Below are 27,592 nucleotides of genomic sequence, written 5' to 3'. Positions count from 1 at the left end.
TGGCCACCAGCCCCTGGCATACAGTGAGAGTCAATAAATACTTATGGGATAAATGAGTAAGTTACTGCTTAGAGACCTACCTGGGTACACATACATTTATTTGGTCACCATTAAATAACTCTTTACTGCAGCATACTACATGTAAGCAAACTACCATTTTCCGCCACAGACATTCTACTAAATGTCTTGTCAATACACCCTACCAAAATTATCCCCCTAGTTTTATTAAGAAGGTGAGAAAGTAGGTCTTAGGAATCCTAAATTATTGAAGCAGTCACTCAACTTGCTGTTCTGGCTCCAATCTCTCTCCTTCAACTTATCCTATACAACCCAGCCAGGTTAATTTCCTTGTTTTTTGCACATCATACAAATTAAAACAGTGTTATGGCTAAGTACTCTATCTCTGTATGCTGCCCACTGCCATTCAATGAGCAGATATAAAAAATAAGAAAACAACTGGATTGGAATAGGAAAGGCAGTATCGTGTCAAGGGGAAAAAAATCACAAACAACAAATAACTGATCCCATTGAAAAATTTGAGATTGCTACTAGAGGCTTTCATTAAAGACTTCCCTACAGCACTGTGATGCAATGGACACAGATGGTTTGGGGTATTTATACCCATCCAATCTTCAAGATAAATTCAAGATCCATCATCCTCTTGAAGCTTTCCCAAGCCATTGGACTAAATATCTATGAGAGTCCTTTGTAAACTAGGAAGTGCTAGCCCACAGCTCTTATTATAACAGTTGCCAATTGATAGTCTTGCATACATTCTGCCATTTAAATCAAGTTACGTTATTTTTAACTGTGCCTAGTCCCCTCAAAAAAATGAGAAGTTATGTGAATTGTTTTCCCTATTGCCAACTTCTCTATTCTCTATTACTTAATATCATACATACGCAAAAGTAAATGTCTCTTACACTTCCTGATTTCAAAATATATTACAAAGCTAATAAAATCAAAACTGGGTGACACTGGCATAAAGACAGACAATTAGATGAATAGAATAGAATAGAATAGAATAGAATAGAATAGAATAGAATAGAATAGAATAGGAAATAGCCCAGAAGTAAACAATGGTCAACTGACCTTTGACAAGGTCCGAAGACCACTCAGTGGGGAACGGACAGTCTTTTCCACAAATGGTGCTGGGAAAACTGGATACTCATGCAAAAAAATGAAGCTAAACATTTATCTTACAACATATATATAATTAACTCAAAATATATTAAAGATCTAACATAAGAAACAAAACTATAAAACTCCTAGAAGAAAACATAGGGGGAAAGCTTCATGACATTGTATGCAGCAATGATCTTTTGGCTGTAACACCAAAAGCACAAGCATAAAGACCAAAAATAGACAAATGCGACTACATCGAACTTAAAAATTTTTGTGCATCCAAAAGCATGAAAAGGTAATCTACAGAATGGGAGAAAACATTTGCAAAGCATATATCTATTAAAGGGTATTAATATCCAGAATATATAAAGAACTTTTATAACTCAACAACATAAAATCAAATAACCCAATTGAAAAAATGGGCAGACTTGGATAGACATTTCTCCAGAGATGATATAAAAATGACCAACAAGTGCATGGAAGATGTGCAATATTATTTATCATTACAGAAGTGCAATTCAAAACCACAATGAAATTATCACCTCACACCCATTAGGATGGTTACTATTTTTAAAAAAACACAAAGTAAGTGTTGGTGAGGATGAGAAGTAACTCTTATACATTGCTGGTGGAAATGTAAAATGGTGCAATCACTATAAAAAAAATAGTATGGAGGCTGCTTAAAAAATTAAAAATAGAACTACCACATAACCCGGCAATCCCACTTCTGGGTATATATCCAAAAGAACTGGAAGTAAGGTCACAAAGAGATATTTATACATCCATCGTCATAGCAGCACTATTGGCATAGCCAAAATGTGAAAACAAATATGGTATATACACCCACTGGAATATTATTGTGGTATATACACCCACTGGAATATTATTCAACCCTAAAAGGGAAGGAAATCCTGTCACATGCCAGTATGTATGAACCTTGACAAATACTCCATGATCCACTAAAAGAGTCAAATGCATAGAAATAGAAAGCAGATTGGTGATTGCCAGGGATGAGGGAAGATGAAATGGACAGCTGCTTAATGGGTACAGTTTTAGGTTTGCAAGATAAAAACACTCTAGAGATCTGTTTCACAACAATACAAATATATTTAACACTACTAAATGTACACTAACACATGGTTAAGACTGTAAACTTTACGTTATGTTTTTTACCCTAATACAAAAGTCAGTGCCAACATGCAATTCCAAATTGGATTTACATGTCCTACCTCCACTACAGGAGTTAAGCAGCCTGGCCCTTTTAGCTGTTGACAGTCATTTCCAAATTACTTCCAAGTTATCTTTTGTCTTTTTTAATCAATGAGACTGTACAGAGAGAGGATAGGGGGTTCTCTTTTTCACCCATCCGAATGACGTTTCTACAACCCCCAGGAAGCTGCTTTCTGGTTTGAGTCCACTACTTATCTGCCTATTGTCAAACACAAATCCAAAAATGGTATAAAATCCATTATGTTCTCAAGTGGGTGGGGGAGAAGCATAACAGAATCTCAAACCATCTATTCACCTGCTATCTAGCATGCTCCCGGGAGAAAAGCCCCAGCGGTCACTGCGATTCTCTACCCTCTCCATCAAGTGCTCACTGCTCCCCCCACACATCCTACCCAAGGCACTGAAAACCACTGTTTTTAAACATACCTTGAAAATGGCCCTCAGAACCATCCCACTGAAAGCCATTTCTGGGCTGAGGTTCCGGGACTTGTAATAAGTCTTACAGCTCTCCATAATCATTTATCTACGGAAACAGGTGTTTGTGTGTGTGTGTGTTTATTTTTTTATCTGTATTGATTTGTATTGCTTTTAGAGAGAGAGGAAGAGAGAAGGAAAGGGGGAGAGAGAGAGAGAGAGAGAAACATCAATTGGTTGACTTCTGCCGGAACTGAATCTGCAACCTGAGTATGCGCCCTGACCAGGAATTGTACCTGTGAACTTTTTGGTACATGGGACAATGCTCCAACCAAGTCACACCAACCAGGGCTCTACTGAAACAGTTTTGTTATGCAATTGTTATACCTCATTTCCTACTACAAAGGATCAGCACTAACATCCTACGTTAAAACATAAAATACAGTAACACTAAGACTCTGAAGAATCACAGGCATTTCTAAAACTGGAAAAGAGACAGGGTTAGAAAACTACATTCAGGCTCAGCCAGAGCAAACCTTCCTAACAGGTTTTCCAAGGGCAAACCAGGAGCCAACCCCCACCCCAAACACATATACACACACTGAGTACACTCTCTTTACACATGAAAAACCAGCTACTCAGAAGTTAGACTCTGGCAAAGTATATTGGCAGAACTTTCTGAGGTCTCCATTGGAGCAGCCAGAAGGATGGTTAGGGAAGAGTCAAATCAGCTTACACACCAACCCTCATTTCAAGACTAAGAACATGTGTTTCTGAAGTCTTCCAAATAGTATGGTTCTGACTAGTCACAAACTTACACTTCTTGCAAAAACAGGGGGAAATACTGCTTTCCATTTTTTCCCTAGTCCATACCAGTGAACTAAGCAATAAAAGTCAAATTGGGTGAAAATTTTAGAACATTCTAGTCATTTATAATTGCATATCTTAGAGGTATTTTCTTATAAGTACTCTCTCTTAAAGGGCAGCAGTACCACAGTTCAGTTATCAGTTGCTTCTCTGCAAGCATTAAGAACTAAAAATAAACCTGGAAAGACAAATAGTCAATCAATTCTGGGAAATAAGACTGTTAGAGGAAATGCAAGGATCTCACAATATATCAAACTAGAATTCCTACCTAGGCAAATAATTGAGAATATGGGGGGGTGGGGGGATGAATTTCAGAAAAATAATAGAGGAGTCAAAGTAAAAGATACTGATCACAGCCAAGTCTTGATTATAGGAACATGACCGTTAGGCACATAGCCCTTGGCTTTTTGTTTCTCAATAGCTTTATTCTGAGAACTTCAGAACTCATTCTAAAAGGAAGCAAGATGCTGAACCACAAAATCCAATCAATTACTATCCTTGTAACTTTGGGAAAAGGTTTTGTGGGGAAAGTGGACAGAGAAAAGAGGAATAACCAAAATTCACTGCTGGGTCTGTAAAATTCATTTAACCTGAACCTACTCTGGGGGAGGAGAGAGGAGAAAAGGAATCCAGTGGCCACCTGGGTTGGATGTCCTACCTGCTCAAGTTGCCTCTGAGTGACCCCTGTGTTTGTACAAACGTAACTGTCCCTCTCCAAGCAGGCATTCTCCCACAAGCGTGCATTCTCCTCCTGCCTCTCCTGCATTGAAAAAAAGGAAATCTAACATTATGCAATTGCCCGTTTCTCTCCGTTTAAAGTTAGGCATACTACAATCCTCATTAAAGGGAGAACTTAGTGCAACATGACAAGTAACAAATTAGAATCTAAAGGCTGAACATTCTCATCACAGACCTCCAGAGGCAAAGAAACAGCTTCCCTGACTCAGTGGCACACCCACCAAGCACTGCTATTTACCAAGGAAGCCCCTGACAGTCCCCTGTGTCATTTGGTGTAATTTCTCTCTAGAGCAGGGGTCCTCAAACTTTTTAAACAGGGGGCCAGTTCACTGTCCCTCAGACCGTTGGAGGGCCGGACTATAGTTTAAAAAAAAAAACTATGAACAAATTCCTATGCACACTGCACATATCTTATTTTGAAGTAAAAAAACAAAACGGGAACAAATACAATATTTGTATTTGCATGTGGCCCGCGGGCCGTAGTTTGAGGACCCTTGCTCTAGAGCGTCAAGAAAACACTGATGTTCTATTTTCAGCTGGATTTACCTTACTCTCCTCAGGCCAGAATAAAAGGAGAAGGTGGATGTGGACTGGCCTCTATCCTCAAAAGATCCACCAGATAGATGGTCTTACCCTTATGATCACAAACCCTATGACACAAACCCTATGATATTAGTCCATCCCTCACCCAAATCATCTGTGTTTAAGAAAGCCAAACAAAAGGGAGTCTTTATAGTTCTGACTCACTCCAAGGCTCATCGAGAGCCTCGGGAAGAATAAATGAGCTTCATCTCAGAGAAATTAACTTATATACAGTTGACTCTCAACAATGCAGGGGTGAGGGACCCTAACACACACACCCCCCTCCCCAGTGAACTCAAAAATCTGATTATAACTTTTGACTCCCCCAAAACTTAGCTACTAATAGTCTACTGTTGACCCAAAGCCTAGATAACATAAAGTCAACACATACTATGTATGATACATGTATTACATACTGTATTCTTATAATACAGTAAGCTAGAGAAAACATCATTAAGAAAATCATAAGGAAGAGCAAATATAGTCACAGTATTTACTGAAAAAAAAATTCATGTATAATTGGACCCTCACAGTTCAAACCCGTGTTGTTCAAGGGTAAACTGTATAACCTTTGAAAAACAAAGTACAAATGTGAGTAGATGCATGGGCTTTGTTTTGGTTTGCCTTTTTTTTTAAGAAAAAAAACACAAAAAGCAAAAATCCAATGAGGCCAATTTATTTCCCATACCAAAAAGTAGAGGTGCAATGGAGAGTAGGTTAGATTGTCAAGTTCAAGTGACAGTGAAACACCCATATTTTAAATAGCACTGTATATGGAACAAGACACAAACTTTTGTGTGAGCACTGAAGGAGTAACATAACGCCTAACCCTGCCCGGAACAGGGAGAGCCCCTCATTTAAAAGGCAGTCACCCAACTGGCAGGAATGTTTCTTGTCTCCTGGCTCAGATTACCCCAGAGGAAGGTAGGGTAGTGCTATATAAATCAGTCACGTTCTCAACAGGAAGCTCCTACAACATTTTCCTGTTTTCTATGCAGTTATCCTTCCACCTGACTGATCCTCCCCACCCCCAACCCCTGCCCTCTGGTTACCCTTACAGGTAGCTGAGAGAAGGTCCAAAAGTTGCCACTGTTTCAGAAATAAGGAAGATACAACCACTTCTTCTACAAATGAAAAATAAGTTTAAGAAGAGAAGAAAATGGTAAACTAGAATAAATTAAGTTTGGCTTCTCTAAAGAACATACAAGTACATTGTGCTCTGAGTTAACAAAGATTCCTTTTCCCAAAAAAAAAACAAGCCTACAGGCTCTACCATGTAAATACTATAACTCATAATTTCTTTTTCCATTACTCTGGAATCTGAGTAACTTTAACTAAAGCTTAGTTACTGAATACTACATCAATGCTGTTTTCATAGCTTTTCAACCTTTACATAGATTTTGTTTCCTTAAGTTTTGCTACTTCTCATTTTAGACATTTAATGAACACTGAACCCTTAAGTGTGAGAGGGAAAAAGTAATAAACAAATTTTAATTTAATAGGCTTTAAGGTAGGAACAAACAAACCAGGAAGCAGAAGTAGAGTTAACTCTGACAACCCGCCTTCCAAGCATTGTGCCTGATCACTGACTAGTTGTATAACCTTCAACAAATCCCTTGGACTTCCTGGTCTTCAGTTAACCATCTGTAAAATGGGGAGGATGGGCCAAATGATTTTTACTCAAACTTCCTTCTAGCTCCAACAATCAATGAATATGCTTAGCACCAAGAAAATACAATCACAAATAGACTTTATGGTTTACAAAGTACTCACACAATTTTGCAGCAAAGATGTGAGGCAAGTATTGTGCCCATCTCTGCAGAAGGAAGTTTTTTGGAAAGACATTTGAGAAAAAGGTTCAATTATTTTTCAAGATTCCCATACCTGGAAAATTTAAGCCCAGACCTTCTGAGAACAAATTCTTTAGTGTATCATGATTTCAAAATTATTTTTCAGAAAATTACTTTTAATTAAATTATTTCAGAAATTAATTTAAGTAAGGTAAAATTCAAAGATAATTGCCTGCTATGCAAGACCTTCATGGGGGCATCAGGATATCATAGCACCAAACCAGGAAAGTTTACTACAAAAGGCCCCATTGCACAGAAGTTCCTTGAGGCAGGAACACACTGTAATTATCATTGGGAAACACAGAATCCAAGAGCATGCCTTCCAGATAGAAGCACTCACTAAATACTGTTTGACTTACCACAACTCTCAAAAGGTTAGGAATACAGTGATATTACGGGGGCAGAGGGGTCTGAATTTGAGATATGAACTTCTGTGATTTGAGTCAAAAGGAAGAACAGAGCTCTAACTCTTTATTAATGGGGATGAGTCTATTTGTCTTCCTCAGAGAAAGTCCAATTTGGTCAGTGAGCCAAATTTGAGATAGCATGAGAAAATCTTCAAACTGTTCATATTTTATACTAGAGGCCCAATGCACGAAATTCGTGCAAGGGGCTGGGCCCTCGAAGCCGCGGTGGCTTGCCTTGGCTCTCACGTCCAGAAGGACATCCGGAAGGTTGTTCGGCTGTCCAGTCTAATTAGCATATTACGCTTTTATTATTATAGATGTGCACTGATGTGGACCAACAGAAATGATAATACAACAGTGAGGACTGACGGAAACACATAATCATGTTATCATTAATCACTATATATTTTCCTCTAAATGGGAAAGATTTGGGAAATCTGTACTCTCATACTGTTCTAACTCTTCTCATGCTCCTGTTTCACAGCTCAAAGAGATAGAGAATAGGAATTTATTTCAAAATTCAAACTTGAAAATACATTATCTCTGAACTCATAGTCAACCAAGATCCCCCAACGTCTACTGAATTGCTAATCTCAAGCAATCTGCAGTCCATGACTTCAATGAAGTTACTAGAAAGAAGTTTTTAAAAAGCTGTTTTAAAATGGGGGGGAGGGGGAGACACCAAAATTATACACCTAATTCAAAACAAAAGCAAATGCAAAAGCTAGAAGAGAATAATTAAAGGACAGAGTTAAAAGAATCTCAATATACAATTTCAGTGAGGTGCTTTGAAATTATTACCAAGAGTTCAAGTCAACCTTGCCATGGAATGCTACAATGAAGTCACAACTAACACTGCCTGACACTTCAGATCTAAGTTCATTGCACCAGAACTGCAATTTCAGATTCGACGAGCAGTACCAGGAACTGCAGAGAAGCTAACAGCAACACCTACTGACTGTCTTGAGCCACTTGCCAAACTTGTTCTCTCAGTCAACTAGAGAAATCTAATGATACAGTCAACTTCAAGAGTCCTTTACTTAAGCATAATGAGATAAGAAAATAAATCGTCAGCCACATGAAACCATTCATCCCCCAAAAGCTCTTATTTTGCCCCTAACCATTTACATGCAAATCACCACCCAAGTTATTTTAAATGCATTGTTAATTGCTAATGCTTTAGTGGAAATAATTTATTCCATGGGAAAAATGCTTTAATATTAATATTCTTGTTAATAACTGGTATGTCATCTAATAGTTAGAGACATCAGTGACCATAAACTGCTTTATGTAAACCTTTTATTTGAAACTAGTTACCACTGTTCTATATTATTCCCATCAGCTTTCTTTCCCATCCTCGTAAAAATGGCTTAATTGCAGCTTTCAAAAAAGTAAAAAGTAAAAGTCATTAAATCAAGATTATATAAAAATAAAAAATACCGTTACTAAGCTACCGAGAATTGATCCATAGGACTTAATCTTGTACTTTTCCAAAAAATTGAGTCAGAGAATCTTTTCCTAGGACGAATATTCCACATGAGAAAACAGGAGAAAGTTGACACTGAACTCCCACAGAGTACCAGTATAAAACAATGGCTTTAAGAGTCTGAGTCAGAGTTTCAACATGAAAGAGGTTTGCTTTATAGAGGAAACGCCAACCCCAGTTCATCCAGATAGACCTGGAACCTGATGAAAGTCGACACCTTTACTCTGAAATTTGCATCGCATCACTGGCTCCCAGTTCAGAAATATAATCGTTTAGCAGGAAGTAACAATTTCAGTGACTGCTGCCTCCCGTCATGAAAAATAAAATCTATAAGATAAATGCCGTCTAGGAGCCATCAGTCCCCAAATGCTTCCCTTCAAAAGGAATACCAACGACTCTTTCCTGAAAGCGAGCCATTTCCCTCGCCTATGTTTTCTAAACGGTGAACCCGATGCAATTTCAACCTGCCCAACGCGCTCACTAGTCCTCCTAGAAATGCTGAGCGATGGAGAGCCTCGCACATTTCTTTAAGGTCAGGAGGGAAGTTGGAAACAGATGGGGCGCGGGCGGTAAAGTTCTTTCTGCAGCAGCCTCCCGCCTCCCCATCCCTCCTGAGGTGTACTTCAGAGTAGGCGAGAGCATCCCGAAATTTCACTGCCCCCGGACCCCTGGGAGAGAGAGATGTACCATCCGCGGGCACCGAGCTGCTCTTCTCTGCATCTCGCGATTAAACCTCTCGGCCTGGCCCCGCCAGCTCAGCCTACAAAGCGCTCACCCAGGTGACTGAAAGGAAGGCTCTCCCGCGGAGATGATGGCAGCGGGGTGGGCGCAGCCACCCCCACGGGGCGCGGGTCTCCCAGCCTCTCCCGCGGGCGCCAGACGGAGACTAGTGCAGCTTTGGATTCCTAGGTGCGCGCGCGCACGCACGCAGACTCGCCCCCGCCAGGCTGCGGTCTCAGCACGCCACCAAATCGGAAATAAAACTTTGGCCGCCCGGTGTCCTGCGCCGGGTCCTAGACCCGAGCTCCGGCCAGAATGCGGTGGGAGGCTGTCAACAGTCCTGCACCCCCACTTCCCTGACCGGACCAGGGGCGCGGGAGCCACTTACCGCTGGGCCCGGCCTCCGGGGCCGCCGCGCGTCCCGGGCGGGTCCGCCGCGCGCTCTCCCTGGGGAGAAAGAGAAACCGTGGACCGTCGGCGCGCGCCCCCTCGCCGCCGCCTCTGCGGTGAACGGCAGGCGGCGAGCCTGGGCCGGGGCTGGCGCGGAGCTTGAGGGGCTCGGGGGAGGCGGGGGCGAATCAGCCCAACTCCCGAACCGGGCTCCGAGGGGGCCCGGAATGCAGACTGGAGCCGGCGGGGGGCGCGTTCCCGGTGGAGTAGGGGGCGGAGGTGCCCGGTTCCCCGAGCATCAACTATTGTCTGGGCGCACGGGTCCCAGCTCGCGCCGCCTCCAAAGCTCGGCACCCCCCATCCCGCCCGCCTGCCTCGGGAGGTCTAAGAGCTGAGGGGGCGGCCGGCGCGGGAAACGAGTGCGGGGTGTCTGGGGGCCCGAGGTTCAGGGGTCCTAGGTGGGCGCCGGGGCAGGGGAGCTGCGTGCCGAGTGGGGGAGGGGACAGGTAACTGCAGACGGGGGCGCGAAGGCCGGGGAAGACCGGCGGCGGGAGGAAATAGAAGGGGAGCCACGGAGGCAGGAGGGGATGGGTGGCCGGGGCTGGGGGGCGGGGGCGGCCTCTGGAGTCCAGACCTGGCCCTCCCCGGGGACCCTTCTCCCGGGCACTCAGCGCCGCACTGACTTTCGCTCACTCGCTCACGCTCGCACTGAACTCGTTCACAAAGTTGCCGGCGGTGGTGGCGCCGAACTCGCCCTTCCCGTCCCCTCCCCTCCCCGCCCCATTCCTCCCCCTCCCTCCACCCGGTCGCGGTGAGATCACCGCGGAGCTGCCCGGCTCGGCGCGCAAATCTCGCGAGAAAAGCGGCAGCTCTGCCCGGCCGCCGGGGGAAGTGGTAGGAGTTGGGGGAAGGTGGGGGATCGCGGAACTCCTAGTTGCTATGACAACGGCAAAGCCCTGCAGAGAAGCGGCAGCAAACGTGGGTGCAGCTTTCAACCCGCCCCCGCCATTGCCCGACGCCCTAATGGTGGGGAAAGCGAGGACTAGAAGCGGGAGGAGGGTTTTTTAACCTACTCAGAGGACAGCTGGAGAAGACCAGCGTCCTGATAGCTGGCCACATCTGGCGATTGAGGCTAATGGTGTTTTAAGAGGTTCTGGGGTAGATTTCTGCCTTAAAAGTCTGCGCATATCTGTACCCTTATATTTCTATCTTACATATATTCAGTTTTTCGATCACCCGGTCTAATCTCATCCCTCAACCTCCACCCACTCCATTCCCTCCCTCTCTTTCCTTCCCACCCACCCCTCCGTATCGCTGCCACCCCACCACACTGGGCTCCTTGAGGATCTGCCTGACTCATCTTTGTATTCTTTGCGCTTCCACGGGCTTGGTACATATTAGGTATTTACTTAATGTCTATTGGCGTGGGGGGGAGGGGGTGAACGCAACAGTCTGTACCTGTCCTAGTAATTTTCTTTCACACTACCCTGGAAAAATGCCTAGGCTTAGAATAGAAGTTTTTACTCCACAGTTACGTTTTTCAGTCTACTAAACTAACCTCCCAGTTCCGTTCACACAGAATGTGTCTGTTTTTAATAGTTATAATCCCTCCTTTCTCCATATTTGTTTCATAAAAACCCTAATCACCAGGGGAGGGGGGACATTTTATTTTAATCACTAAGCTTCTTCAGACGCCTTTATACCTACTCCAAAATGCTGTTAAGGATGAACATGAAATCTTTTCAAATCTAGTTTTTAATTTTAGAAACTTTTCTGTGGAGGTTTTATATCCCCACTGCCTAAATAAAATAGATACCTTTATTTTAAATTTAGTGTAAATATCAATTTTTACTCATTCATTTTGATATTGAAGGGGCTTGCTCATGACTTTTATATTTACACTAAATATAAATAGAAGTTAAGTTTAAATTTCAATATCAAAATGAATGAGTAAAAATTGATTTCATGGTATCTGAATTAAATGTTTCTCTCCTCTCTCTAAAATCAGTAATAAAGATTAAGAAAAAAACTTTAAAAAATAGATTCCATCCCTATTTACATCAATATGGAGAACCATTATTTAACCTAATAGAACTAGAAACCTAAAAAAGTACATTGTCTCTTTTAGGTTACATGCAAACTTAAGTGCTATTTGGATGAAAGTTTTTATATTAGAAACCTAGTGATACGGTGATAAAAAGCACTAGAAAAGGTCAGGAAACTAGCATATCACTAATAATTGAGGCTCCTTGAGAAGTTATTTAACCTTTCTGATTCTTCACTTGTAAAATGAGGGGTAGCCCAGACGTTAGGGCATTACAGCTTTAAAAATCTATAGCTCTTAGACTTAGGAAAGGTTCCAATAAATAACAGATATTTTCCTTTTACATCAAACAGAATAAAAAAAACTGTTTCATTTTCTAGGTCAACTTCACAAAGTTTAGCTACATGTTGACAAGTTGATTTTAAAGTTCTCTTGTCTCAAGTATAAAAACAACAAAAATATTGACCACGCTACAGTAATTTCCATTGAGAATCCAAAGAGAATCCATTGTTCCTGGTTTGCTTTTACACTAACTCAAAACAGATTACTTGTTATTTAATAAATATGACAGCTCAAACCAAAAACCCAAATTGAATACATCCATACCCCCACCAAAATAACTTTAAGAAGAAAGGAGGGAGGGAGAAAGGGAGACTGGTGTTTTGTTTGTTCTTTAATTGATTTTTAGAGAGAGACAAAGGGAGAGGGAGAAACATCGATGTGAGAGTGAAACATCCATTGGCTGCCTCCTGCATGCCCCCCACGGGGCATTGAGCTGGCAACCCAGGCATGTGCCCTGACGAAGAATATAACTGGCAACCTGTGAGCCCAGGATGACACCCAACCATCTGAGCCACACTGGCCAGCGCCAGATTGGTATTTTTAGTATCAAAATTTTACACAAATGGAGCATCACCATCAAGCTGTTGATCTGTTTTAAGGAACCATCTTTCATAGCATAGCAGACAACCAGTTGTTCATATGCTCTGGCTCAACTTTTAACATAATTTTGCCCTTAAAGGATGGTTGCCAATCTATATCCACCAGATAGTACAATTTCAGGGCCACCTGTTTTATGACTCCCAGAGGGCCATTTGATACATTTGAAATAATTGATCCAAGTGCTAGCCAAATCTATTAACTTTATTCAGTGCTTCTTATGAGGCTCAAGAGATGGGTACTGGCCTCAAATTACAAAGATAACTTCCCTAACCTTCAGGCGTAGAATAGTAGAAACTGTTCCAGAGAAAAACTGCTCTTTCAAGGCCCTGGACTACTATTTATCCCTCATGGGCAGAACTTTCACTAGTACTTCTGGAGGAAATAAAAGGCAAAAAATCCACTAAAGTTAAGGTTCCAACTGCACATTTTCTGGGTCAGGGACTTCTGTATCCTCCCTGACCTTCCAGAGGTTTCAAAATAACAGACAAGGGGCAGCAGAAGAGGGAAATGAGGAGTAGAGAGTTTGCCAAGGACAGATTAGATCTCAACCCCCTCCCGCCTGCTCCCTTTCTTGGCTCCTCTATCTCTGCACAACCCCTCCACACACAGCTAAGGGATGTGTAACACTTCCTAGCGATAAGGTGAGCATCCAGTCATTTACCGTCTTATTTCCTGTTCAGCTGAATTAATTTCCCTCTGGTTATTCACGTCTACTCAACAACACACCCTAGCATATCCAATATGAAAAGAATTTTGACACCGACGCCTACCAAGCAAGGAAAATTGATATTTTTAATAACATAAACATCAATTCACAGCTGCATGTTTTGCAATTAAAGTCTGGTTTGTCCATCCTATTATCATAAAATCAGGATTTCCTGTTACTAGCTATACATCTACAGGGCATTATTAACTAATACAGAAAAAATGACTCCTAACTATTAAAAAAATGCCCCCAAATCATCAAAGATTAAATTTTACCCAATGTTGTTTCAATTTTTTAAAAAATATGTTTTATTGATTTCTTTACAGAGAGGAAGGGAGAGGAATAGAGAGTTAGAAACATCGATCAGCTGCCTCCTGCACACCTCCCATTGGGAATGTGCCCACAACCAAGGTACATGCTCTTGACCGGAATCGAACCTGGAACCCTTCAGTCTGCAGGCAGACACTCTATCCACTGAGCCAAACCAGTTAGGGCTCAATTTTTTGTTGTTTTATTGTTTTAACCCTCTGTATGTAACTCTATTTGCCTGAATAGATTTCTTAAAACAATTCATTCTCCCATCTTCATAACAGTATTTATGACATGTTTAAAACATCAACTACTTTATAATTAATTAACATTCCTCAGCAAAGATACTACACTTTCTTGTCCACTCTCCCACTTCCCTAAAGGACTATTTCATACCTTCTCCTCCTCCATCAAACCTCCAGTTTATTTCTCACAGCTAATGGTCCTGTTTTTCTTTTTTTTTAACTTACATTTTCACTGATTTCAGAGAGAGGAAGGGAGAGGGAGAGAAGGATAGAAACATCAATGATGAGAGAGAATCATTGATCGGCTGCCTCCTGCACACCCCCTGCTAGAGAGTGAGCCTGAAACCATGGCATGTGTCCTGACCGGGAATTGAGCCATGACTTCCTGGTTCATAGGTCAATGTTCAACCACTGACCCACACTGGCGGGGCTGGTCCCCAGTTTCTAAAAGCAATCAGAAGAGAACTTAGCACACACTCCCTCTCTACCAATCTTGCATCTGCTGCATATACCCTTCTGTCCTGTTGCTCACAGTGAACGCTCAGCGCTCATGGTGAACATTAACCTCTCTCCCTGTGCACTAGTCCCATCCCCTCTGACTCAGGGACATGGATTCAGGAAATTGTCCCTCTCTCTCTTGCATCAGGAAAAATTCCCTCTCCATTGAATCATTTTAAGAGCTTACAAGCATGCTGTAACACTTTTCATGGTAAAAAAAAATAAAACATTTTTTAGATTCCATATCTCCCTTCACTTTATCACTGAAATCTTCAAAAAGTTTTTCCACACCTGCTTTCATGTCTTCAATTCCTCTCCTCCCATCTCTTGAGTCCACTCTGAGCAGCCTTTCAGACCCACCACTCCAGGGAAAGGGTCACTTCTCGGGCCCTTAGTGACTGCCTCGTTGCTAAATCCAGTGGTCATTTCCCATCCTGACCTCAACCTACAGCTCAGTAGCAGGGAAGAAGTTGACCACTCTCATCCTTGAAACACTTTCTTCACACGGCTTCTGTGTTAAGAGACTGAGAAGCCCTGGAAGGCCCTGGGGCAGAGAAGTGACCAGAGCTCCTCATCTCACTCAGAGAAAAAGCCCAAGTTCCTAGTCTGCTCTAGAGATCTGTCTATTATCTCTGACGCCTATCTAGAGCTCTGGTCTCATCTCCCTCCTCTCAGCCTCCTCTCTCCACCCCAGCCACACTGGTTTCTCTCTGTTCCCTGAATACACCAGGCACTCCTGCCTCCAGACCTTGCCTTTGCTGTGCCTCTGTGGCTCATTCTCTGAGTTCCATTAGGTGTCTGTTCAAAAGTCACTGTGTTAGTCATTTGCCTGCTTGCTCTCTGGCAACCTCTCTTCTCCTTTCCATATTTTGCAAGGGGGGCTGACATCCCCCCAACTCCACCCTGGGTTGTGTTTCCCAGGCTCCTCTATCAGGAGCTCACTGCTGGGTTTAGCCAATGTGTAAACGCTTTGTAGGCGGGATATGTGTCTTGTTCACTCTTAAATCCCTAATGTCTAGCATAGTTCCAATCACAAGCAAGACACTCACTACGTTTGTGGAATAAACTAATGAACTCTAATAACAGTAGAATCAGAATTCCCATCCTGATCAGGTGGTGAAATCACTTAACTGGCTTTACCTGACGTCAGAAAGGGAAGAACACACTTTGCTGTTAGGAAGCCTCCTTGAGCTTTTTGAGCCATGAAGATACAGGGGCCCAGGGCAGGGAGACAACCCAGGGTGCAGGCATCAATGTCAGCCATAACAATGGGGGCTTTGTCTGATATGTTGAGGATTTGGGGCCTTATTCTGTAGGCAATAGGGAGCCATTGAAGGATTTCAGCCAGGCAGAAACATATTCAAATTTGTGTTTAGTAGGGATAGCACACTTAAAACATGAGGTTTTGAAATTCATGGGTCAGAGAAGAGGTCAGAAGTAGAATCGTAAATGTAGGAGCCAGGAGCTTATTGTTGCTGACATATTTTTGCATTTTGCTAACATTTTCATGAAAAACACTCACAAATTTTCTTTCCTTCTCACAGGTATCTTCTTTTGAAATATTCCACTGAGCTATAGTACAAGCCATTCCTGGTTTTCTGATGATTTTCTTATTAATATGGGCTCAATAAACATCCCATGGCTTACTAGTCCTTTTATTTTTTAATTTTAAATCCTCACTTGATATGTTTGGGTTTTTATTATTATTATTGATTTGAGAGAGAGAGAGAGGTGAGAAACATTCATAAGTTGACTACCTCACTCACCCTGACCAGGGGTCAAACCCACAACCCAGGTATGTGCCCTAACTGGGAATCAAACCCGTATCCTTTTAGTGTACGGGACAACGTTCCCACCAACTGAGCCACCTGGCCAGAACACCAATCCTTTTGACCTTTCTCTATGTAGGCACCAGCACATACTAGTCCAGCTTTAATTTTTAAAGAATTATCTGAAGCACTTAAACATATTTTTATTCATCCCTCCAATCGTACTTCCTTTCAGGGAGTTCTTTGCACTGTTTAAAATAACTTGAATATTTTCCTAGGAGCTGGAATTTTCCTTCCAAGTAACCTTCCTTTCATCAGATTTCATAGTCGAGAATGTGTCAGGGAAGGAAGGTGGGGAAAAGATCTCTCTCCACTCCCTTGTCTTTTTTAAATCCCTAGAAATGAGAAGAGGCTTGCTCATGACTTAGAAGTGGTGGGCTGAGGCCTTCTAGAGCCATCTGGTCGGTTCCATTGCCAGCCTGGGGCCAGGCGGCATTCCCGAGAACCAGGAGCTGCAGGGCGCTGGCGTGGCAGCTGCTTAGTGGCATCCGAGGAGAGCGCAGCGCGAGTCTGCGGGAGAAATCAAACCTTGCGTGTTCCTGAGTGCAGGAAACATGTAATGAGGGTGTCCGTTCATGGGCATACCAAGGAGCATGACTGGAATGTGAAAGCCTTCAGAGCCTCTATTTAAGGAAAAAGAGGGGGAAATGAACATGCTGATACTTCATATGTATTTTAGGACCTTAACACAGCTCAGCACTCACCCTGAATTTTTACAAATCACTTTTCAGAAATTAAAGCTCTTAAAAGTCTCTTTCCATTATTTCTTTTCATTTGGAGGGTAGTGATGAGTATATCTACTTAGGTATGAGAAATAGCCAAGGCCAGTACATGTAACTTTTTATATATCCTACAGATACACCAAGAAAATATCACCCAGTGACATGGAAGAAAATCTACTAGACCTTAGGTTCTGGCTTGGGTTTCTGGACTCAAACTCAACCAGGTCAACTCTAACTTTAATAAAGTTAATTAATTTTTCTGGACTTCTCTTTCTTTACATGGAAAAGGAGAAGACTGAGGGCCCATCCTTCTAGACTAAATATTTGTATTTGACATGTTGCCATCTTTCAGGGATCTATAGTATGCTCTTGGTCAGGAATCTGAGATCTGAAAAAGAAAAAGTTTCCTGAATCTCCCTCCATTCCTAGCACCTCTTCTGCCCCATTCCCATGTGCCCATTCCACAAACCCATCTCAGACATCAAGGGCAACCATTAGTCATGCTAGCAGGGTGGAGAGGGGTAGACACCCATGATCAATTCTCAGTCACCTCCTTCCTAAAGAACTCTCCTGGTGGCTGTAGTTGGCGATGCTACAATGGATATGGATCATTGCTTGTGGCATGGCCAGCCATACTAGCTGCCCTGGTGGCTCGGGACTGTGGCACCCAGCTGCTCCCACCTCTCCTAGTGTGGCTCCAAGCTACTGGATCCCTGGCTTGCTGGGCAGTTACACATTACTTGTTCCATACTTCCTCTAGAGGGCAGCACAAATCACAGTCCCTGCCAAGTAGGTGCTGACAACTCAAAGATGCAGGACTGGTTTGCAGAACTCATTCTAATCCCTCTAGCCTGGATTGATATTCTGGGAGCAAGAACAAAAGTGTCACACCCACTGGTCTTCACCTGAAGGCATTTCTGCATGGTGGAATCAGCCCTCGCCTGATATCCCATTTCCACCTCCATGCTTAGTAGCCCTGTGGTTTGGGGAAAAGTTATTTAACCTCTCTAAGCCTCAGTTTTCTTACCTTTAAAATAATTAATAATAATAATAATAATAATAATAATAGATTTTTAAACACATGGTTGTTTTGAAGATTAAGTCAGATAACACATGTTTTGTTAGACTCTGTGGATTGGCTACCTAAAAGCCATCCACACCCCCTTTTCTCTTGGCCTCATTCTTTCCAGACTTCCTTGAAGCCTCCAGAACTAGTTTACACAGAACAGGAACTTTATTCTAAAAATTATGAGTTCCAACAGATTCCCAGGGATAGAAATATAATACCACCCAAACTCTCTCCATCACTCATGTACCCCTCTCTCGGCAACTGCCTCTATAGCATTCTTCTCTCCTTCTGTAGAAAGCTTTCCTTGACTCTTTTGGTCCACATAGGGAAAATGCCTCCTGGGTTCTTTCCGAACTCAAACATCTTCTAAGTTTACAAAATACCTGGAGAGGAAAGGACCTGCCTGACCCAGCTTTGGATCAGGTGCCTGCCTCTAGACCAGTCAGCTGTGACCAAGAGTCCAGGCCTTGTTGTATAAAATGGCGCAGAGGAACCATGACAAGTCTGCGAGGGTGGCAGTTCCCAGAGAAGAGGGACAGCAGGCAGCAATAAATGTGTAGGGTGGAGGAGTTACATAAGAGGTATAAGACTAGGTTTTAGCCCTTATGGAGATTATCATGTAGTTGGGGAACATTAAGAAACATTAAGTCTTCAGTTGAAATTGATTTTGAGCCCTGGCCAGTGTGGCTCAGTTGTTTGAGCGTCATCCTGTGCACCAAAAGGCTGCTGGTTCGATTCCTGGTAGGGACATGCAGGAGGCAACCAATCAGTGTTCCGCTCTCACGTGGATGTTTTTCTCTCTCCTTTCCTCTCTCTTTAAAAATCAATTTAAAAATTGTTATTAAAAATTGATTTTGATGGTGAAGGGAATAATATTTTTAAAAAACAACTCCAAAAACAATCAACAGTGGTAGAAGGAATATTGTGCTTCTTTAGGTCCAATCAATGAAGCCCAATGCAATGCTGGGTGTGGCATGCAGGCACTGCCCTTCCTTCTGCCTTGGAAGAGAAGAAATAAATGCACTTATTCAAAATAAAAGATGGCTAGGAAACAGGCCTAGTCAGAGAGGGGAAAAATTTAAAGTGGAATCTATCTGCCCTGGGCAAGAATTAATGGAATTAAGCCAGGAAGGGGGATTTACTATACACATGAAAGAGGTTACAAAATAAGGCAGGATTAAGTAGCATAATTAGAGGCTATGAAAAAGAGATCAAGAAGTTTGGCTCTATGAAGCCAGTAGATCTTGGCCCAGTGGTAAAGAAGACGGAGGGGGCTGGGGCATTCCTGGAGGCATACGGTGAACAAAGGAACTCAGGTTGGAGTGCACGTGCAAGGGAGCACAGAGCAGCGGTCCTTAAACTGAGGGATGCACAATGAAAGCACCCAGAGTGCCTGTAAGATGCAGATTCCTGGGCTCCTGGTGCAGAAATTCCCATATAGTTGGTCTGGAGTGGGTCCCAGTATTGGACATGTTTAATGAGCACCTCGGGGTTGTGCCTCAGGGGGTCTGCCGAGCCCAGCTTGAGAAGCACAGGTGTCTACACTGGTGCTGCCTACTGGGCAAAAGAAATGGCTTTTCCTTTTGAGTATGTGTTCCCTCGGTGACAGCAGCTACCAGACTCTGAAGTCTCTTCTGACGGCCCAGGAGAGCTGCTTTCAGCCAGTGCCATTGTGGCAACCTCCTGGGCTCCTTCAGTCCTCCATCCCCAGAGGGGCCCCTTGGTCACCAGCTGATCTGACCTTCAGCCTGTCACTGTGAGGCAGTGACACCACCTCAAGATGCAACAGAAGCTGTCTAGATGCTGCATCCTTCTTAGACAGTGTTGCTGTTTATGTCTCCCTAATTCAATCACTTGTCTTTCATGATCTAACCACAGGTAATATTTGATATAAACTTAATAATCCGCATTTATATAATAGTAAAAGAGTGTTTTTTATCTTAACTTTTTAAAAAAGAGGTTGATTTTATCTTAACTTTTTAAAAATTGTTTGTTTTTAAAAAGGAAGAGTTACTATCCTAAACTTCTCAAGGGTTGGTACTATTTATGAACCATGCAGTTGTCTTTTTCTTTCTAAGCCACTTTTTATCTCCTCTCCTGTAATTCAACCCACATAATTTCTACTAAGATATTATTTTACAATAAGAAACAGAGTTAAGAATAAGTCAAATCATTTTTAAGGTGTTAGGACTGAAACTAAGGTTTCTTAACACCCCACCCAAGAGTTTTTCTTATTAAGGCATTATGTTGTCATTATTTTATTCTTTTTTAAATGTCTTTATTGATTAAGGTATTACATATATGTCCTTATCCCGCCATTACCCTCACCCCCCCACACTCATGCCCTCACCCCCTTGTTGTCTGTGTCATTATTTTATTCTTAAATTGTTCCCTTCAGTTGTTTTCAGAAAAAAATTAAAATGCTAATGTCTTCCAGTCACTTGAACCAGAAATCAAAGTACACACAGATAATTAGTTCTTCCTTCTCTGCTCAAACTTTTATATATGTATACACACACACACACACAAATATATATATATTGATTTCAGAGAGATGAAAGGAGAGAGAGGGACAGAAGCATCAGTGATGAGAGAGAACCCTTGATCAGCTGCCTCCTGCAGGCCCCCTTACTGGAGATCAAGCCTGCATCCCAGGCATGTGCTCTGATGGGGAATTGAACTGTGACCTCCTGGTTCATAAAGTCGACGCTCAACCACTGAGCCACACAAGTCGGGCCGCTCAAATTTATCTTATACTTCATCCCATCCCCAGTCTGATTTTTGCAACCATATTTTACTGGACCTACCATTAGGACGAGAAAGGAAAGGCATCTGTTTTGTCATTTAGTCAGGCGGTTATCACTCCACCATAAAAATGAACAGTTTTGGGGTCTTCTATTTAATTTCCACCTAATCCCATTCTGTTAGAAATGTTATTTCTGCTCAGTGGTTAACTCTTCTAATAACCAGAAGAAAGAACTATGATTACTCCTATTTGAAATCTCTGTGTCCTGAGGTTGGTCTGGGTCTCTGGTCTACATTACCCAGGAGTACACAAGATGAGAACACAGTATTTATTGGACCATGGCCATCGGTAGTGAATTAGCCGAACTTTTCTTGCATGTGTACCATCCCACTCTAGTCAGGTGAACAACAGCTCTCAGTACACAAGCTGATTTCTGGGGTTCTGAATAATATACACAAAGCCTCCTCCAGGATTGTGTTCTGATTACTTCTCATCATATAACAAATTACCCTAAAACTTAGAGGCTTAAAACTACGGCCATTTTATTATATCCCATGATTTTGTGGCTCACGGAATTCTGGCAGAGCCCAGTCAGGTGATTCTTCTGTTCCGAGTGATGTCACGCTGTTAGTCTGGAGTCTCTCCTTGCAAGTCTGCACCTTGGTAGGGATGGGTGGAAGGCTGAACTTTGCTGGCAATGCCTACTGGCTTCTTCAGCAAAGTAATCTCAGGGCAGCCAGTCTCACCTGGCAGAGCTTCCAGAGTGTTCTGAGGCACAGAAGACCTGGGCCCAGCTGGTTTGGCTCAGTGGTTGAGCATCGATCTATGAACCAGGAGGTTCTGGTTTGATTTTCAGTCAGGGCACATGCCTGGGTTTCAGGTTCTATCCCCAGTAGGGGGTGTGCAGGAGGCAGCCAATCGATGATTCTCTCTCATCATTGATGTTTCTATCTCTCGCCCCCTCTCCCTTCCTCTCTGAAATCAATAAAATAAAATAAAAATCTTAACAACAACAACAACAAAGACCTGGGCCCAGAAATGGCACACTGTCACTCCTGCCATATTTTATTGGTCAAGCAATTACATCTCTGCCTGTGCAGTAAAAGAGAGAAATAGTAAAGAATATGTGGCCATCTTTAATCCCTCACAGAGGTTGTTCACCAAATATTTGTAGAACTTGTCGTAAGGTCCAGGCCCAGTGGAAGACTCTGGGAGCGAGGAAAGCTCACTCACTCCCTGCCACTAACAAGCCCACAGCCCGGAGGAGAAGCTGGCGTGTTTATACTTCCTACTCATGATCTTTCAGGAACTCCCCAAAACAACAAATCAGTGAGATCAGGAATGAATTTTAGAAGGAGATTAATGTTAAAAGTAAAAGAGAAAAAACCCCATTGTCTAATGATCTCCAGTTGCTCATAATTCAAATGTTTATTTATCTAATAATACCTGGTGTTACAAATAAATTGTGCTGTGGAGCTGAAGCTTGAAGTGTTAAAGGGGAACTAAATGGCAGAGATAACTTCTTTGAGGAACAGAGCTTGTCCATGCTAAGAAGAAATTACAGTCGGTTCTCAGAGATAGTGGGATGAATTCTAAATGACTTTAGTTCTCAACTGTAAGGCAAGTGGTTAGGCCAGTTATCACCCTTGGCAAACCTGTCAATCACAAATCAGAGAAGCCTCACTCTTGTAAAGATTGTGAGGATCATAAAGGAAAGGCAGAGCAATCACGCATCACCTTGGTGAAGAGGGAAGATAATGTTCCTAGTTCAGCAGCCTTCCAGCTAGGAGGCTGCCTCGCCCTAAAGCAGAGCTGTTAGGCATGAAGCCACTTAGTTTAATAGACTGACATGTCACAGTTGGTTAAGGTCTGAGATTTCTAGCAAGAGTCTGGAATAAAATGGTTAGATTACAATAGGGTATTGTATTCATAAAAGCAAAAATATAATAAAGATTTTTACTATGAAGCAAACTGGTTTAGATTCTGCTTTTTAGGGATGTTTCCTGAGGGACATGGCCATCCAATCACTGACGTACAAGCTGTTCCCTGAATGCCATGTTCCTTTGGGTCTCCGGGCTTTGCCCATGTTGCTCTCTCACCTGGAACACCTAGGTTATACTGGAAAAGGGAAAGGAAAACGTGAAAAGGTGGTTGGGACTAAAGAAGTGGTCCCAGGAAGACAACATGTTTTCCCAACAGTGATGCAGATTACAACTGCTGTTGTTTAGACAGGAGAGAGATCAATGAGGTCCCACATAATGAGAAAAGGCCTTTTTTTAGGGTGTATAATCTTTCACTAATCAGAGATTTGAAGAAGAAGATTCCATGCTGGCAAAATAGCACAGGTAAGAAATGGATGTGTTTCAGGCCACTGGTTTTTGTGCACCTACTCTATGACAGGCATTGGCTGCTAATGAGCAAAGCATGGAACCAGGGCACACTCAGGAAACCTTGGTGTTGAACTAGGAACATTACCTTCCCTCTTCACCAAGGCAATCAGCCCAGTACCAGTGACTATGGGTGATTGAAGAATGTTGGGAGAGAGGAATAGCAACATAGGCATGGCCAAGTTAGAAAGAGACTTGAGCCCTCTACTGAAGTCTTTGAAGCCAGTATTCCTCATTCTAGAAGAAGGAATTTCTTTGTTTGCTTCAGAGAACTCTTGATAGATTCCTTTCCAAAGGCATAATCCATCTATATCCTATCTAATAAAAGGGTAATATGCAAATTGACCATCACTCCAACACACAAGATGACCGCCCCTATGTAGACACAAGATGGCCACCACAAGAGGGCTGGCAGGGGAGGGCAGTTGTGGGCGATCAGGCCAGCAGGGAAGGGCAGTTGGGAGGGACCAGGCCTGAAAGGGAGGGCAGTTGGGGGTGATCAGGCCTGCAGGGGAGGGCAGTTAGGAGTGACTGGGCCAGCAGAAGAAGGCAAGTGGGGGAGACCAGGCCTGCAGGGGAGGGCAGTTGGGGGTGACCAAGCCTGCAGGGGAGGGCAGTTGGGGCAATCGGGCCAGCAGGGGAGCAGTTAGGCGTCAATCAGGCTGGCAGGGGAGTGGTTAGGGGATGATCAGGTTGGCAGGCAGAAGCGGTTAGGGACAATCAGGCAGGTAGGTAGGTGAGCAGTTGGGAGTCAACAGTCCTGGATTGTGAGAGGGATGTTCAACTGCCCATTTAGGCCTGATCCGGGTGGGGTCCCAGATTGGAGAGGGTGCAGACTGGGCTGAGGGATACACACACACCCGTGCACAAATTTCGTGCACTGGTCTCTAGTCCTATATAATAAAAGCCTAGGTGGCGTCACGCCCTCGTGTGACATCGCCACAAGATGGCCACCCTCACATCGTCACAAGAGGCCGCCAAAAGATGGCCATCACAAGATGGCTGCCACAAGACGGCCGGCAGGGGAGGGCAGTTGTGGGCGATTGGGCCGGCAGGGGAGGGCAGTTGGGTGCGACCAGGCCTTCAGGGGAGGGCAGCTGGGGGCGACCAGGCCTGCAGGGGAGGGCAGCTGGGGGTGATCAGGCTGGCAGGAGAGGGCAGTTGGGGGTGATCGGGCCAGCAGGGGAGCAGTTAGACATCAATCAGGCCAGCAGGAAAGCGGTTAGGGGGCGATCAGGCTGGCAGGCAGAAGCAGGTAGGAGCCAGCAGGGCCTAAACTGGCAGTCGGACATCCCTCAAGGGGTCCCAGATTGGAGAGGGTGCAGGCCACGCTGAGGGACACTCCCGCCCCCGTGCATGAATTTCATGCACTGGGCCTCTAGTATATATATAAAAGGCTAATATGCAAAGTGTCCCCGCAGGAGTTTGACTGAGAGCCTGGGAGTTCTAGCACTCACTATGACGTGCACTGACCACCAAGGGGTGGTGCAAAATGAAAGAAGGCCCCGGCTGCCACCTAGAAGGCCCCAACAGGCCCTGATTGCCAGCCAGACCTAGGGATCCTACCCGTGCACATATTTTGTGCACCGGTATTTCACATAAAAAAGAATAGGGCCTGCATGCTACATATATCTCTGTTGTCATCTCTGTTAAACATAATTTATATTTGAAGTCAAATGCCTAATGTTCTTCAGTCCCTATACCCATAGACTTCTTATTCTTATACTAGGAGCCCAGTGCGAGATTTGAAATCGCGAGGCACCACCCATCCTCTGGTCTGGCCCTGCCTCCCTCCCCAGGCCCCGCAGCAGCCATGGCCACTGCCGGTCCAGCCCTGCCTCCCTCTCCAGCCCTTGAAGCAGCCAGGGCCACTGCTGATCAGGCCCTCCCCCAGCACAGGCACACGGAGGCCCCTGCCGCCACACCCCCGACGCTGCACGCCCAACCTCCTCCTGTCCGGTCAACCCATTATGGTATCCCAGTTAATGAGCATATTTCTCTATTATATATAGATAGATAGATAGATAGATAGATAGATAGATAGATAGATATAGATATTTGTTGATTTAGACATGATATGAACTGTGTATTGTCCAATGATTTAAAAATATCATTGGGTTTTCTTAGATGATTATGAAATTAGGGGTAAACTATTTCATATGTTGTTTTTCTAAATCACATTATTAAAATATTCAGTTTACTTCAGTAAGATGAGGCTAGGAGAAGGAAGAATAAATAATATCTATAAAGTAGACTCCTGAAAATGGATGATAATGCGAATTCCCTACCTTCTCTCTATTTTCCCCTGGTATAGTAGTGGGAAGTACGTAGACTGCTTCACCTACTGTGGGAATGCCTTCCATATACCAACATTCTTGCTGCTAGAATTCTCTTACTTCAACCGTTTCTTCCATAACATGCTTTCCAATGTCTCGACTATATTAGGCTAATCTTAGATATTGTCCATCTTAAAATATGGTCTTCTAAACTAGAACAAATAACTCAGATGGGATCTGATTAGACCATGTCATAAGTCTGGTCTCCCAAACAAAATTACAAGGCTATCAAGCCACGCTCATTGTCATTCTCCTCTCTGGGGCCCTCAGCTCATCCCAAACACATATCAGTTCCCATCTTCTGCCACATGTACACTTGGCCCCCGTTTCTGAATGTGATAGTGGTGAGGATTTCCATCCCCATTGTGAGTGGGGTATCAGTTAGGAATGCTTTCCATTGTGAATAATGGAATTCTATCAGTGGCTTAAACAAAGGGGTTTATAATCTACACTAATAAAAGAGAAACATGAAAGTTGCTCCTGGCATTATTTTAGTGGCCAATGACGACAGGGCTGGCATCTCTTAGACTCTCTTTAGCCTTTTCTTCCTAGTTACAAGTACAGGCAAGTCAGGGGGAAAAAGGAGTGAAGGCTATGTCTGTTCTATTCCTTTTAAAGGAAAAACAAAAGTTTTCCCAATGACATTTTCAGCAAACTTCCCCACTGTCTCATTGGCTACACTTGGGTTATATGGCACTTACTGCTGCAAGGGAGTCCAGGAAGTTGGAGAACATGACTGATATGACTAGCTTAGACTGTTCATAATCCACTGCCTGGGGCTGGGCACATTGCTGTCCAGAAACAAGGAAGAAGAAAGGGAAAAGTCCTAGGTATCAGAGAGTATGTAACAGTGTCTGCCATGGTGGAACATGAAAGTCATGTGGCCCTATATCCAATGTCTATATTGCTTGGGGATGAAATTAGTCTTTGGGCAGCGATACATACATCCAGCTACAGCCTGCCATCCTACTCTACTGGTATCTATTCATTTCCTGCTAGAACTGAAATCCAGCTACAAATAGAAGCCATGAATTCAGCTAATGCCTGCCAATCTCTTGCTCTGGATCCTGCAACCAGTTATAACTTTCAGCAATCTCAACAGATGTCCCTGATCTTGGACTCAGACTTGACCCTTAAGGATTAGAGCTTTTTGTTGCTTTTTAATATCTGCTTCATGTCCCATTTTACCTTTCCAATTCAGACTTCTTGATTTTGGACTTGGGCCTGGACTGGAATTTGGTCTTGGCTGGCGTTAGCTCAAATCTTCTTCCTAACTGGGAACTCCCAGCATGCCTTGAAGCTCAAGCCACATTGTTTATGACACATAAATAGATTACTAAATAAATTCTTGTTGAATTGCTTTGAATATTTAAATTCCCAGGATGTCAACTGCTGTTACTAACAGTAATTGCCATCTGTCAGAAATGCTATTAAGGAAGTGACCTCATTCAGTGAAGATTTGTAGCAAGTAAACTTCAATTTATTAGGCAATATGGTCAAAGATAAATGAAGTTCCATTTTTAAGAGAGAAACTTTTGAAAGTTTCATACATTGAATAATGAACCACAACAACAATCAGAAAGCGACAAAACAGGACAAGTCTGAATATGGGTTGATTTTGTGCTGTATGGCCAATCTACCCTGAATATTTGATGACTAAGCTTTCAGATAAAAGAAGCAAAAGCAGAAAGTCAGAAGACTTGGAAATATGATAACATCATGTACAAATCCTGATATCTATATTCCAGGAAAGTGTCTCACCTAAAGAGTGAAAATACTTTCTTTTACCCAGATAATGAGAATTATTTAACCTGCCATTTTTTCTATAGCTCAGAGCTAAGAATAATGCGTAAGCACAATAACCACATTTTCCTAGAGTCTTGGTATCTGTGCATCCCCATAATCCTGCAAAGCTTTTTATTTTCTGTGTTTTTTAAATTGTTTTTTTTA

At 43.1% G+C, this 27,592-nt stretch overlaps 1 protein-coding gene and 1 long non-coding RNA gene across 20 annotated transcripts in view; one reads left to right on the top strand and one right to left on the bottom strand.

Annotated features, from left to right (window-relative positions):
• SIPA1L1 (signal induced proliferation associated 1 like 1) overlaps window positions 1-10,522 on the bottom strand; it is a 322,135-nt gene extending 311,613 nt beyond the window's left edge. For 13 of the 19 annotated variants that reach the window (XR_002831389.1, XM_023761345.1, XM_023761348.1 and 10 more), the window contains exon 1: window positions 9,475-9,786. The gene's annotated coding sequence lies outside the window, so the exon portion shown is untranslated. Of the gene's footprint in view, window positions 1-4,294; window positions 4,397-9,474; window positions 9,788-9,807; window positions 9,867-10,443 lie in introns of those variants that run through there. The other 6 variants (XM_023761346.1, XM_014463336.2, XM_023761343.1 and 3 more) reach the window with 5 other exon arrangements.
• On the top strand, window positions 8,099-17,325 carry LOC111827713. Its single transcript, XR_002831390.1, has 3 exons — window positions 8,099-9,478; window positions 16,098-16,348; window positions 17,239-17,325. It is a non-coding gene; the product is annotated as an uncharacterized LOC111827713 (long non-coding RNA).
• Window positions 17,326-27,592: the final 10,267 nt, after the last annotated feature.

Source organism: Myotis lucifugus, unplaced genomic scaffold (genome assembly GCF_000147115.1).
Source record: "Myotis lucifugus unplaced genomic scaffold, Myoluc2.0 scaffold_207, whole genome shotgun sequence".
Classification (NCBI taxonomy): Eukaryota; Metazoa; Chordata; class Mammalia; order Chiroptera; family Vespertilionidae; genus Myotis; species Myotis lucifugus.
This window is presented reverse-complemented; position numbering and strand designations above follow the sequence as displayed.